This window comes from Xiphophorus hellerii, chromosome 22 (assembly GCF_003331165.1).
Source record: "Xiphophorus hellerii strain 12219 chromosome 22, Xiphophorus_hellerii-4.1, whole genome shotgun sequence".
NCBI classification, from domain to species: Eukaryota; Metazoa; Chordata; class Actinopteri; order Cyprinodontiformes; family Poeciliidae; genus Xiphophorus; species Xiphophorus hellerii.
The window spans coordinates 25,095,380-25,108,918 of NC_045693.1; the positions used below are offsets into that span (position 1 = coordinate 25,095,380).

A 13,539-nucleotide genomic window follows, 5' to 3' on the forward strand; every position below is an offset into this window, starting at 1 on the left:
AACACAAACTCTTGAAAGTGTCTCCAATGAGCTGTGTGATCTTATTTCTCAGGATAAATCCAGTCACACTATGGAGAAAATCCCTTTGCATTTTGTGTCTGGGATCTTGTTGTTTTTATATATTATGATTCATAAATCTGACCACAGGTGAAGGACGGAAAGCAGACAGACAATAGTCTAGTGCTTTGCATTCCTGTTTAGCTTTTTCCTCCTCATGACAGACAGAAGTAGTTCCCACATTACTCTCTCTCTATTGATCGGATCCCTCCTGCCATCTTTCTGCAAGATACCAACTCACTTGAACTGATCTGCTTAAGGGCCGGGTTGGGTTAACCGTTAAATTGACCAAAAATTGGGTTGAAACTCATAACCCAACACAAGGTTTATTATACTAATATATTTGGGCAAAAAACCCAAACCAAAGCAAAACAAAAAATGATTTATTTTAAATTTCAGCCTATAAAATAGGATTAAAAACAATCTGAATTTAAAGCTTCTTTTATTTCCATGTGATACATACATAGAGCCAACAGAATTCATTTAACAAAAGCTACAAAAAATATAAGCAATACTTTTTTTTTTTTAATCCTTAAATCACTTCAAGACATTATTTGGCTACAACCCCAGAAGTATCTGTTACTACACATTAAGAAAACATTTTATGTAAAAAGTCTGTTTTAGAGCAAACTACAAGTAAAAATTTCAGCCTTTAAACAAGGAGTATTTTTTACCAACACTTTAGCATTTTTGCCTGTCTGCCAGCATGAGGACAAACGGGTTCTATGTTGTCGCATGTTGTAGATGCGCCACCAGGTTTGTCCCAACCTGATGGAGAGAGAAGACAGAAAAAAGCCGGCCGTCAGTGAATTTAAAGGTAAAGCTCTACATTCTCGAAAACTCATTCTCGACTGATTCTAGTTTAACGCAAAACCTCACTATCGAATGTGATGCCCTTATTTAAACAGCAAACAATTGGAGCGTGATTCAGAGATGAATTTTGACTTACGAGTTGGATATCAATGAAACCTTCTGAACGTCCAGGTTGATGGGTCTGAAACTCTTCTCCAAAGTGCGTAAGGTGGAACAGGGAGGAGTACTGGCAGCAGCTGTGGGGCTACATCACCTTCTCTATCAAACAGAAGATAATGTTAAAATGCTACAGTAGCTAAAAAGCATAAAAAACAGTTTAGAAAGCATTTCTAGAGATTCAATCAAGAAATGCAAAAAACATCAAAATCATCAAAAAACAGCAAAGATCAGGCCATGAGGTAAAGGGTCAAATTTATTTCACAACCTCGCATCCACTATCCTTTAGGTGTGTTATCGTTCTGAAATGCACTGCAAGACTTGCTGAGGTGGGGCGGTTTCTCCAGTGACCTCCACATCCCCAACCGTCTTTCACCGCTCAGAACGTCTGCTTGTTTACAGGATCTTCAACACGAGCACAAGCCGTAAATGCCTCCGGCAAAGCAGTCCAAAACTGCTCCGACCGGCTTGGGGTCAAACTTGTATCCAGGACAATAATGGCACCAATGGAAAACCCTTTATGTTTGCAGTTCAGGACATCAGGTGCGATCTCAGACTCCGATGGAGGAAAAACAGGAAATAGATGTGTGATATAATAAAGAGATGTATTTACGGTGAAGCAGTAACCACAGAACTGGAGTTTAACCTTGGTAAGCAGTTATCAATCAATTAAAAACTTCTTGTGTGCCACATTTCTTTCATTATATTCAATGCAAAGGGTTTAAGAGGTCAAAATGACAAAAAGGAAACGGAATATTCAAAATCAACATGTCAAGATATTTTCTTATTTACACCTGCACACCCATACAATCACTTCAGCGAACGTCTCAGAACAAGCCAATGCAGTCAGGCACCAAAAGAAAAAAGAAAACACACACACACACAGCTCTATATTTAGAAATAGAGATTCCTTTTTTTTTTTTGGTTTTGTTTTGTTTTTCACTTTTGATACATTTAGGTATCAAAATCATGATACCTAAATGATCATCAAAATCATTTGGGCATCATTTAGGTGCCCAGGTTTACAAAGTAAAGACAAAGATGATCTGGAGATCTGTAAAGACTAATTGTATCTCAAAATATATTGTTAGGAAAATCCAGCAATAAAACTGCTTTCAGTCAGCATTCGACAAGCTAACTTTTGAACTTTTGGAAGTGTAGTTATAGAAATCTAATCCAAAACAAACACAGTCTTGTGTACGAAGACTCATCAGGTGATAAAAACGCACTTTGTGAGTAAAACGTTTTGGCAGTGGGTCTCAAAGCTTAGATTTGGGTTTAAAACTATCACCAGTTCATGCGGGACATAAAGTAATTAAAATAACCGATTTAATTTATGTTTATGCCCGCAGTTTCCCTTTTAGTTGTATCTGTGAAAAGATCCGTTATCTAAAGGATTACTTAGACTTGGGTCATCACAGGCGTTGGTAGTATAAAGCTGATTTCCCCCTGTGTTGTAGATTTACTGTAAATCATTGACCTGCTTCTGGGCCATGTCTCCAAAAGTGTAAACGCAGTAGATTCATCCATATTTATTGCCATTTAATCCATCCAGAGCCTTTGCTTTTTACAAAGAAGAAAGACTACCATAAAATGTGGAGTATTTTGAGTCAATGCGCTGCAGAGATGTATTCTTGTGCGCGTTTTCCAGTGAGCGTCATGGGATTTTAAAACAGCAGGAGGCCAGACCTCTGGCCGTTTGTTGCTAATGACAGGGCAGAGACTTCAACGATCTGGTGGGTAGAATACCTCAAGCTTTTCATCTTTCTAACAAGATGCCTAACCCAAGTCTACAAACTGAAACAATGAACCCCCCCCTCCTCTTTTGGTTCACATTGAGTTTCATTATAATGCACAAGCTCACTCTCAATGGCTTTACTGGAAGTCCTCCTATCACATTTAGGACTTTAAGATAAGATTATTGTCTTGGTGAGGCTACTGTTTGGCTAAAAGTTCATGTAGGTGTTTCATAAAGAAGGAAAGGTGAAATACTCCGGGTCACACACCCGGAGCGCATTCCAAGGGAAATTGACATTGTGAGTAAAATGCCATTTGGTCATGGCCCTGCAGTTTGAATATAAGTCAGAAAGCAACAAAAAGAGTGGTAGAAGTGGAAGAAAAACCAGGGTAAATAAAATACCAGTGAGATTACACGAAAAAGCAAGATGAAGACATGAGAGATGGTCAAAAGAAAAGAATGAGACGTTAACAAATTCACCATTTGCAATTTCGATTCTCTTGGTTTTGGTTTCACAACAGCATAACGAGAACAGAGAGGAGGATGCCTGTCCGGGTCAATGGTTGTAAGTTGACCTCAGCTGCAGGTGTGAAGAGCCCCAAAGACGGCCAGAACTCAGGTGTCGGCTTCGTTTGTCCCAGGCGGGGTATCAGGTGGCCCTGGAGCCGTCAATGTCGGTGTGTGCGATCGCTCAAGGGTGTCCTCAAAGCAAAAAGCGGCACTCAGAGAAGCTGCTGCTGCCTAGCTGCTCCTGGATGGGGTTTAATCGTCCCATAAATTAAGTCACGAAACAGAGGAATGAAAACTTATAGTATTGCTTGCAATGCATTTGTTTTTTTTGTTTTTTAGCATCTTCAGCTTATTTTTACTAGGTTTTGTGGCAGAATAATAATCCCTACCCCTAAATGAAATCCAACTACTTGTGTTCTGAGCCTGCACTACGCTGCTGACGGAGTGAAACAGGCTCTTTTTAGTGTAGAAATCTGTTTATAAATCACATTATGATTCTTTCTCTAACGCCCCCACAGTTTAACCACTTTTTGAGGGAACATTTCTGAGTGTTTGGCTGACCACTAACCTGATTTGACAACCGTGGTAAAGGAAAGAAGGCGCGGGGGAAGCGCTCATGCCGCCCCACTCCAAAATGCCGCCCTGGGCGGTTGCCCATGCCACTTATATCAGAAACGCCATTGGCTGTGTGTGTTGGAAAAACTAACATTGCACATCATCAAGACAGTTTTCACCATTCCCATTGTGAATACTGGATGTCAAGATGCTCGTGGTAAGCATCTTATACCAGCCACGGCTGTTCTCTAGCACTTGCTTAGGCAAAGGCAGGAACAAACGTTGCCACACACCCACAGCTTCCAGTAACATATCCACATCGACTCAGAAAGAGGAAACTACACCAGATGAGTTACGGCAACATGAAAGTGAGTGTGGTATAACTCTTTATTTCACTTCAACGGCCTAATGATCCCACAGGACATGTTTTATCAGCAAACTAGACTTCGCTTCAGTGATGGGTTGAAACAATAAGTTTCCATCTGATTTATGCTGTCACAGTTGCTCAGAATAAGTTCAGGCCTTGCCGTTCTCAGGAACTGACACAGGATGTCTTCTTCCTCTATCTTAAGGGATTGCGTTCATATCCGTCTGTTTGCTAATAGGATAATAAATCCATTAGTTCAAGGGAAAAGAGCCAGACACTGCTGTGGAAGAGCATAAAAAATTCAAAAGCAAGTTTTCTTGAGGCTTAAGGAGGAGAAAACGCAACAGTTCAAGTCAACCAAAGCCAGAGATCTACAGAGGACCACACAATTTATCATTTCAGTTGCGAACTGTGCAAAAATCTTCAGTTGTCCAGTCGTCATATATCGCTTTCACGGAGCTTCCTGTTATCTTTTAAGAAGGCTTAATCAGCAGATCTTCAGACTTTTTGCTTTCTTCATATTTTTGCTTTTGTTCTTGGCAGATTTTTTTTTTTTTTTTTTGCCATTTTCAGAGAAATGTTTTTGAGCTTAAACCCAATTCCCCCAGGAAACAAGTGGGGGTTTTTTATGCTGCAGAGAAATTGGCCAAAATCAATAGTAAGATGATTGTAGCTCAAGACAAGGTAAATCTTGGTAGAATACTAGAAGGACAAAGTCTACAAAAGTTAAGTTTTACTTCCCATTAAGACAACAAACCATAGAGCCAGAGCTACATTGGGTTGGGTTTAGATCAATGGATATTCATGGGTTAGAATGGCTGAATCTTATCTCAGTAACCTATAGCTGCTTGTTGATCTATTGTTCAGTGTGTCTTTAGTCCGTTAGTCTTGCTTTTGTAGGGGTGTGTGTGTGTGTGTGTGTGTGTGTGTGTTTGCACCAGATAACCTCATGTTTACAAAACATTATTATTGTGACAACATGCGATGACAACGTAAAATGAAAAATTTCACAGAAAATTTACATGTCTGACGCCAAGGACGAACGGAGAGAGAGACACCACACCCGCGGTTCTGTGTTTTAGAAAAGATTGAGCTCATTTCCTGAAAATGAAATATAGCTGTTGAAAGGTAAAATGGGGCTATTTTTATTGGCTTCCGTAGCAGATCGGTTCGTACTGTGGTTAGAAGAATTGAGGTGATGGTAAACGCTACTGAAAAAAAGACCTAATAATAATAATAATAAATAAAAAAACAGATGTCCAGGGACATGTCCAGGGTGTACCCCATGGCCCAACATGGGCTTTAACTGCTTGTCAGTGTTTCTTCTCCTCTTGTAGGTTTTCTCCTCACTTGCATATATATTTTTGTCAGCCTAACAACAGGAGAGCTGTCGGTTACAACCCAAGAAGGTGGTTTCCTTTGCGATCTTTATCATTCTTGTTTTCGTCACGCCTCCTCGTCTGCAGCCTTTTCAACTTTGGCTGCGTGACGGTCTTCTTCACCAGCTCGGCTCAAACTCTGACCTGGAAAAACACAGTATGCTAATGTCGTTTATCTTCATCGTCAGCCTTGTTAACCGAGGCCCTTTTCAAATACGCTGACTCTTCCTTTATTTCGAAACCACTAAAAATGTGTCACTTTCTCCAATCTGGTCTGGTTCAATCTAAAATAGGTTTTCTTTATAGGAGCTCACAGCTACATCTTACCGAGTATTGTTGATCTACTTTCTAGTGCAAATATTTTGGTGCACTTAAAATGAGACAAAACTAACGTACAAGAAACTTTACAGCAAGACATAAGCTTGTTTTAAATGAGTAATTCTTCAATATTGATGGAAAAGTACTAGTTTTATTGGTAGATTATTTCATTTGCAACATGGGAAAAAATCTCTACGTATAAGTAAATTTATCTGCCAATGGATCTAGAACTTTTTTGTCAAGTCAAAATAAGCATTGACTTAAGTCAAACTCCTGTGTCTTGCTGAAAAGTTGCTTGTAAGTTAGTTTTGTCTCATTTTAAGCCTGCTAAGATATTTGCACTAGAAACTAGACCAAAATTACTTGGTAAAGTTTTGTGTTTTTGCAGCGCTGAATCTGCAATTTAATATTCTAAACGAGTTATATGAATTCTTCTTTCATTTCTTTTCTAACTACTTACTGTTTTCTTTTTCAGTTACGGCGATGGACTGGACAAAATTGACGTGATTCCCTTAAAACCCACTCCAGCACCATATTTTATCCTCCGTGATCTGAACGACTTAAGCTCTCACTTTATGACTTGTGCAGCTTACAAGAGTGCCTGATTGTTGTGAAGGACTAAATTGTGGGTTTTCTCAGAAAGCAAAGGCCTTCTACAGTTGAAGAACAATGAGATGACAGAGAGCTAAACAGGAAAGAGTAGCTGCAATCTAAAACGGTCAGTAATTCGCACGTCGATGCTATCTACTTGACCCAAAAAAGACCAGCTTTTTGCAACTTTGACAAATAACTCTCGAGTTTTACAAAGTGATGCCTCCCCCTGTTGACGTATCTGAAAACATGTTCTAGTAGATGTTTTACTCAATCTTAAAGTGTTAAAATGGCTTAAATTGCTCCCCCAACTTAAGCCATCCAAGCCACAACTTACTGACTCCAGCTGCAAGAGATGCAACAGAAAAAAAAAATCCCCCCTGCTCTTCTAGACCATTAGTCAAACCCAACCACCAACCCACCACAAGCACAGCTACATAGCGCACTTCCTGTCATTTTCGTAGTAAACCCACAAAAAGAACAGATGAATGGATGGAAAAAAAAGTGAGTTGTTTCCCCCTTCATGGTGTAAAAAGAACAGAATAGAAATGGCCTTTATTGTCCCAGAGTGGGGAAATTCAAGTGTGTAGCTTGAGGTTCTAGGTTCACACAAAGATTAAAAAGTATCGAAACTATTTAAAAATAATACGCAGCACAACTTTCCGTACAGTAAGGACAGGATTATAACATAAAAACACAGTGCAGTTATAGGAAATAGCATGCGCCGATGTGCAACGGAGTAGGATGATGTTGTTTTTTTTAAAAAAAAAGATGTACAAAATGCGCTTGTGTATTTGTGTGTTAAAAGACAACAGACTATTCACAATACGTGAAAAATAAAAGTGATAGAGATGTGAAAAATATGTAAACGGTTATCGAGCTTGTTGAGAGCAGAGACGGTTGCAGAGTGATCACTCCCAACACAAATCTGATTATTTCACAAAGTCAGTCATTGAGGAGACTGAGGTTATCTCCTTTATGTTAAAAAGTGAACTATGGAGATTGACGGAAACGGATTCCTGGCTTTTGGGGATTTTACAAAGTTTGACAATTTTTTTTGCTGGCAGGAGTAGTCTGCGGTATGTTTTCGCCAACTTTACACATCCACAGAGATAAGCTGGAGCAGATGAGGAGCATCTGGTGAGCAGCAAATGTCAAACTCCAAAATAAGACAAAAAATAAGATATAATTATTAGCTTTGGTGTATCAGACACAGCAAATCTTTTAGCGAATAGGAAAATGACAACATATTTAGGCCAACATGTTCAGCTAATCCTGTGACGCTTTAAGAGGCTGAACTCAAATATACCCCATGTGTTTCAGAATTTATGGGCAAAAAAATGTGACTTTTGAAGTCATTGACACATTTGTGCTTGACAGCAAACGCCTATAAAGTTTGTGGGGTTTTTTTTTTTTAGTGTGTGACAATGAGACAAAGTTTTGGGTTTATGGGAAAGTTTTTTCTGCATGTGTTCAGATATCTGGGCCCACTGCCTACATTTCTGTTTGACATAGCTCTGCAGAAAAGTAATACCTGTATCTTAACCTGTACCTCCCAAAAGACGATGTTTAAATTTGATCAAGGAAGAACAAAAAAAACAAAACAAAAAACCCCCCCCAGCTTCTGCAGCTTCAGTTCCTGCAGATGAAAACGCTTGCTGGAGTTATTTGTTGGTTGTCTGTCCAGAGTTCCTCTTGTAGCAACAATAGCGGCTTTGTCGCTCTTTGCTCAGATCCTGGCGGCGATGTCCTTGGGTCCTGTGACTTTGGGTCCTGGCTCTCCCTCGTTTGTTCATTCCGCTCTCACAAGACAGCATTTCTTTGGGACTGGTTTGTGCATGCGAGCTTAAACGCTCCTATTCATTTTTTTTTTAAGACATTCTATCTCCAAATATTTATATTTGTGTTTCCTTCAGTTTCAAGGCTTTGTCCCTGCGGCTTATGCAAGCTTTGACGTATCAATGTTTGATGAAAAAAAGGATCAGTGTTTAATTCCTAACTAATCAAGCAGTGCAGAAAAATGTGGCAGCATGTTGTGACAGTAAATAAACTCCCAACACTGCAGACCACCTAAAGTCTTCTTGGGTTCCAGACAGTGACCAAAAAAATCTGTTTTAGCAGATTTTCTTTGGGTGGGTTGGACAAAACAACAGGTTTGTTTATGAGATTTTATCCATTGCTAAAATCTCATAAACAAACCTGATCATCGATTAAGTATGATCAAAACTTGGTTGATCCGGGAAGATTTCCAGAAAGGGCCTCCAAGATGGTTTTCTGAAACAACAAGCTCACTAAAAGCAGCTTTTATTGTTGGCTGGTGGTTAACCAACCAACAAGAGAATAGAAAGAAAAGTTTCAATAAGTGCCTAAAAAAAAAAAAAAAAAAAAAAAATGATGTCAAGACTCCGGATCCTCCAAAAGTGAACTAGAATTAAAAAAATATATATATACAAAAGCCAAGCCAGAGCACTTCATGTAGGTTTGAATAGACAGATTTACATTGAGAGATGAAAATTCAAGATCAAAGATAGAGAGACACATTAGCTCCTGTGGATCCTGTTGCTGTGATCGGATCCACTTCTTCTACGTCTGTTTAATGGCAGGTGGCAAACAACTTAATGTACCAGTAAAATGACCAGCATGTCGAAATACTCCCAACCCCCCCAAGACCCTTATATCCTTTCAAAGAAATCACTCTGTCTTAAAAGTGGAATACGACCCGCTCGCTTTTACTTATCCAGTCTTTCTGAAACAAAACGATAGGTCTAGTTTTGATGATACACAAAATAATCAGTTGATAGAAATTGAACAAACAATGAATCTAGACTCCATTATGATGATAAAGAAACTGTGCATAGACGCAGAATAAACACATTTGATTGTGACTTATTTACATCGCTATTGTTGTGATTTGCCATAGCTTTTCAACACGCTGGTCATTTTACTATGTTATCTGTCCTCATATTAATTATTATTAGCACGGACACTCAACTGTCAGCAATTCACCGATAGTCTGCTTGTGTAAACCGGCATAAAGCGGAGAAGTAAAAAGACGGCGCTTCTCACTGTACAGCATTTCCTGTTGAGGGAAAGTTGTGGGGAAAAAAAAAGAATCAAGAAATTCTAAGAATTCTCCCTAAATACGAGTTGACAAGAAGCAGGTGAAAACAGTCGAGACGGTTACAGAAGCAGAACTACAGTTATGTAGAACACCAAAGCAGGACAGGAACTACAAACTGGGTCACTGAAACGCAAGAAAAACCGGGAAACCGAGTCTGTAGGGTGTTCAGTGATCTCCAGTCTTTGATAGCAGTAGCAAAGAGCATTGCCCTTTTTCATTTGTGGACCTTTGCTTCATCTGCTTTCAGAACAATGACATGGAGCAACTTATGATTCTTTTGCACAGCAGCAGACAGAGAAATGAGCTGAATCATAAATTGTGGCATACTTTAGAAATGTAGCGCTGTGACAAAAATGATTGATGTTCTTTCTCCATCTGTAGTGGTGAGGTTTTCTTTGTGACCAGTAATCATGATAAGGTCAAGATTGGAGCAATGTAAAAAACAAACCAAAAAAAAAAAAAACCAATATTTGGATTCAATCAGTTTGACTGTGATAAAACAAGAAGAATGTTTTAGTTTTGGTCAGCGGACGTGATGTTTCTGGACCGAAACTGGACGCTTGAGCTGGACTGTTTGTGCAGGTCTCAAGCCAAGGTCAACACAGGTAGCAGAAAACATGAGCTGGTTAAACTGTTAATCATTAGCTCTGAAAACAGAAAAAAAAAAAAAAGTAGATGATTACGGCTCCGGGAGTCTGAACACTGTGACACTGAGAAAAAACAGTTACTTTTGAAAGAAAGACTCAGCTAAAAAAAAAAATTTTACGTTATGAAAACACAAACAACACTAGTTCCATGGCCTGGTTTTTGTCCACTTGTTTATTAATCATCATTTCCTGATTCTATGCAAATCGGGATCAAAAGTAAACCGTCCGGTTCCCTCCGTTTCCCTGAGGGACAGAATCTGGACGTCAGCAGCAGCAAAATGAAGGCTGTGCTTTTGATGCCACTGGTTAAACTGGACACATTGTTTTAGGTTTTGGATTAGATCCGCTGCTTGTCTTCTAATATCTCCATCATCCTCTGCTACAGCTGGGCAATGAATCGATTTTATCCATTAACTGGTTTTGAGGTTTTTTTTGACGATTTTATTTGTGTGAAATCTGGATTTTTTTTTTTTTTCCCCACCAAGGCTCTCTTTGGGTTTCTGTAGTCCAGTCATGTCGATGCTGCCTAGGCGGACATCTTGTTAGACAAATGTGTTTTACAGCATCTATTTATTCTGGTCTTTGAAATCATGTCAACTCTACGACGGAATTATTTGTGTCAGGCTTGTGTCAAAATTTTTTTCATATTAATTACGAGTTTAAAGACATAATATTACCAGAGTAAAGTCCTAATTTTATGAGAACTGCAACACTCCAAAAACTTAAAATGTGGAGTATGAATCATCTTGTGAACTTATACTTTGGTATAAGTTATACAGAAACTACTGTATTAATTAATACTGTATTAAATTATTATCAGCAGCAGCAGAAGCAGGACTTTCAATCTTGATAACTAACAGCCTTTTCTCATTAAAATTACTTTGTTCTGCTAATATTATGATTATATTCTTGTAATTAAGCAAAAAGTCTCAGACCCCGGCCAAAATACTCAGTCGTACAACTCACAGGAAGTATGGCTGAAATAAAAGCCCCTTTTGGAACCAAAATTATATATACATATGTAATTTTGTTTTTAGAAAAGAAAGGAAACAAACAAAAAAAAGATTAAAATCAAAGATTGGATGTGGTATGAAAAAAATTGGACATTTTATGTGTATTACATTTAAACAAACAAACAAAAAAACACTTTCCAGTTCACAGCAAAATCATAGGATCACATTACTCTAAAAATAGTCGACCCACACTCTGTTATCTATCGTCTTTTGTTAAGGTGGGCGCATTTCAGCTAAATGACGTCAGCACCTTTACAGTGGAAAAGCAAACAAACGTATACAAACACAGCGGATCATTAGATCCACGTTGATCAAGATGGAAGACATCTACTCAGCGCCGGCAGGTCAAGCGCATTTTAAAAGCCGATGTCGACCTGCTTTAACGCACCTGATTCAGGTGACTGCAGTTCAGCAAAGACCTGTTAATCAGCCTTCAACTGAAATCAGGTGTGTTGAAGCTGGGAAACGCCTACAACGTGCAGGGAAATGTGGCTTGACGACCAGGGTTGGGAAACACTGCCCAAACTGGGGCTTGGCTGCTTGTTGCCAATAAAATTTTATTTTACCGCCGTCATATGGGTGCGTTCACACCAGTCCTGTTTAGTCTGCTTTTACTGAACTCTTGTTTGCCTAAATAGTTTGATTTATTTGAAAGTCAGAGTCAAACTTTGATGCTGATAAAAAAAAAAAATAAAATAATAATAATCATAATAATAATAATAATAATTCTGGTCTGCCTAAAAGACCTGATTCTCGGTTCAGTTGAACTGGTTCCAGTGCGTGTGAATGACAAGCAGACCAGATACCAAAAGCAGACTGTAGCACACGGCCTTCTGGGTAAATACAACCAAACCGAATGTGGTGGGAGAAATGGCTGGTGGTCTTTTACCAAAGACAAAAGAGAAATCCTATAACTGCTAAAATCTCTGGCTTTGATTACATTTTGTGAAGAAGGAAGACTCTCTTATGTCTTCTTCAGAGGCTTTTGTGTTGCTTCCTTTTTGGTGCAGCGCCACCACAGGCAAGGGAGTAAAAAGGCTTTTCAAAGGGTTTGTATTGCTTGACACGGTGCAATGCAAAACGAACCACACCATCTGAAAATGTAACAGATGTTGCAACTTTGGTTCCCAATCGAGTTGCGCCTACCGAACTATCGGGCGTGAAAACACTTTTACTCGTACAATGGCAATAAAGCTGCTTATCTACAGCAGGGCTGCTCAATACGTCGATCGCGATCTACCATTCGATCGTGAAGGTAGTGTGGGGAGATCTGAACACGTTACAAACATTCCAAAACTTTATCGAGAAAACCCAGCTGTCGGTGTACAAATTGGCGTCCATCACCACGGATGGAGAATCCGCAATGGTTGGCTGCTTGAATGGATTTATTGGCAAGTGTAGGCAGAAAGATGCTTTTCCGGACTCCCTCAATCACCACTGCATAATTCATCAACAAGCGTTTTGCGATAAAATGCTCAACATGAAAGAGATCGTGGATGTGGCAACCAAGATCGTGCCAGATCTCTTCAAAGACGGCTATTCCATGCACATCTGGAGAGTGTGACACACTGAGCTGTCGTTACACACTGATGTGCGTTGGCTTAGTCGAGGGAAATTCCTACAAAGATTTTGAGAGCTCTGTCCAGAGATTAAGGATTTATTTTTCCATGTAGCTGGATATGCAGAATACAAGCAACTAATTGACGGTCAGTGGCTGTTAGACTTTAACTGATCTGACAAACATGTTGAATGACCTTAATCTAGAGCTGCAAGGAAAAGACAAAGCAGTGATCAATATGATCAGCTCACTTAATGCTTTCAAACGGAAGGCTGATTCGCTCGCATCCAAAATCTCAACACTGTTTCGACCGAACTCTTCTGGAGTGGAAGGTGCAGTTTTGACACTACAAGCCGATATGAAGTCCTGAGCTCGTGGACTTACTCACAGAGGCAAAGCACCCCAGCATGGGGAAATGTACTTCCTCCTTGACTGCAATTTTCTGTTCCGCTCATTGATGTGAGTCAGCCTTTTTCCACGTGAAGATCATTGAGTCAAAGCACCGTTCCACCATGACTGATGATCACTTGGGAATGTGCTTGAGGCTGGCTGTCAGCAGCTATTGTCCGGACTGTGCATCCCTAGCTGATTCCATTCAGTGCAAGTCATCAAAGTAAACTCAGGTAATGACAAAAAAATGTACATTGTTGTGTTGTGTGCAACTCATACAAAGCATGAGTTGCACCTTGTATATCTCATGCTGTTATACAAGGTAG

At 39.4% G+C, this 13,539-nt stretch overlaps 1 long non-coding RNA gene across 1 annotated transcript; it reads right to left on the minus strand.

Annotated features, from left to right (window-relative positions):
* Positions 1-482: 482 nt before the first annotated feature.
* Positions 483-3,635, minus strand: LOC116712872 (uncharacterized). Its single transcript, XR_004337708.1, has 2 exons — positions 1,007-3,635; positions 483-825 (listed from the first exon to the last, which is right to left on the minus strand). It is a non-coding gene; the product is annotated as an uncharacterized LOC116712872 (long non-coding RNA).
* Between the last annotated feature and the right edge of the window lie 9,904 nt (positions 3,636-13,539).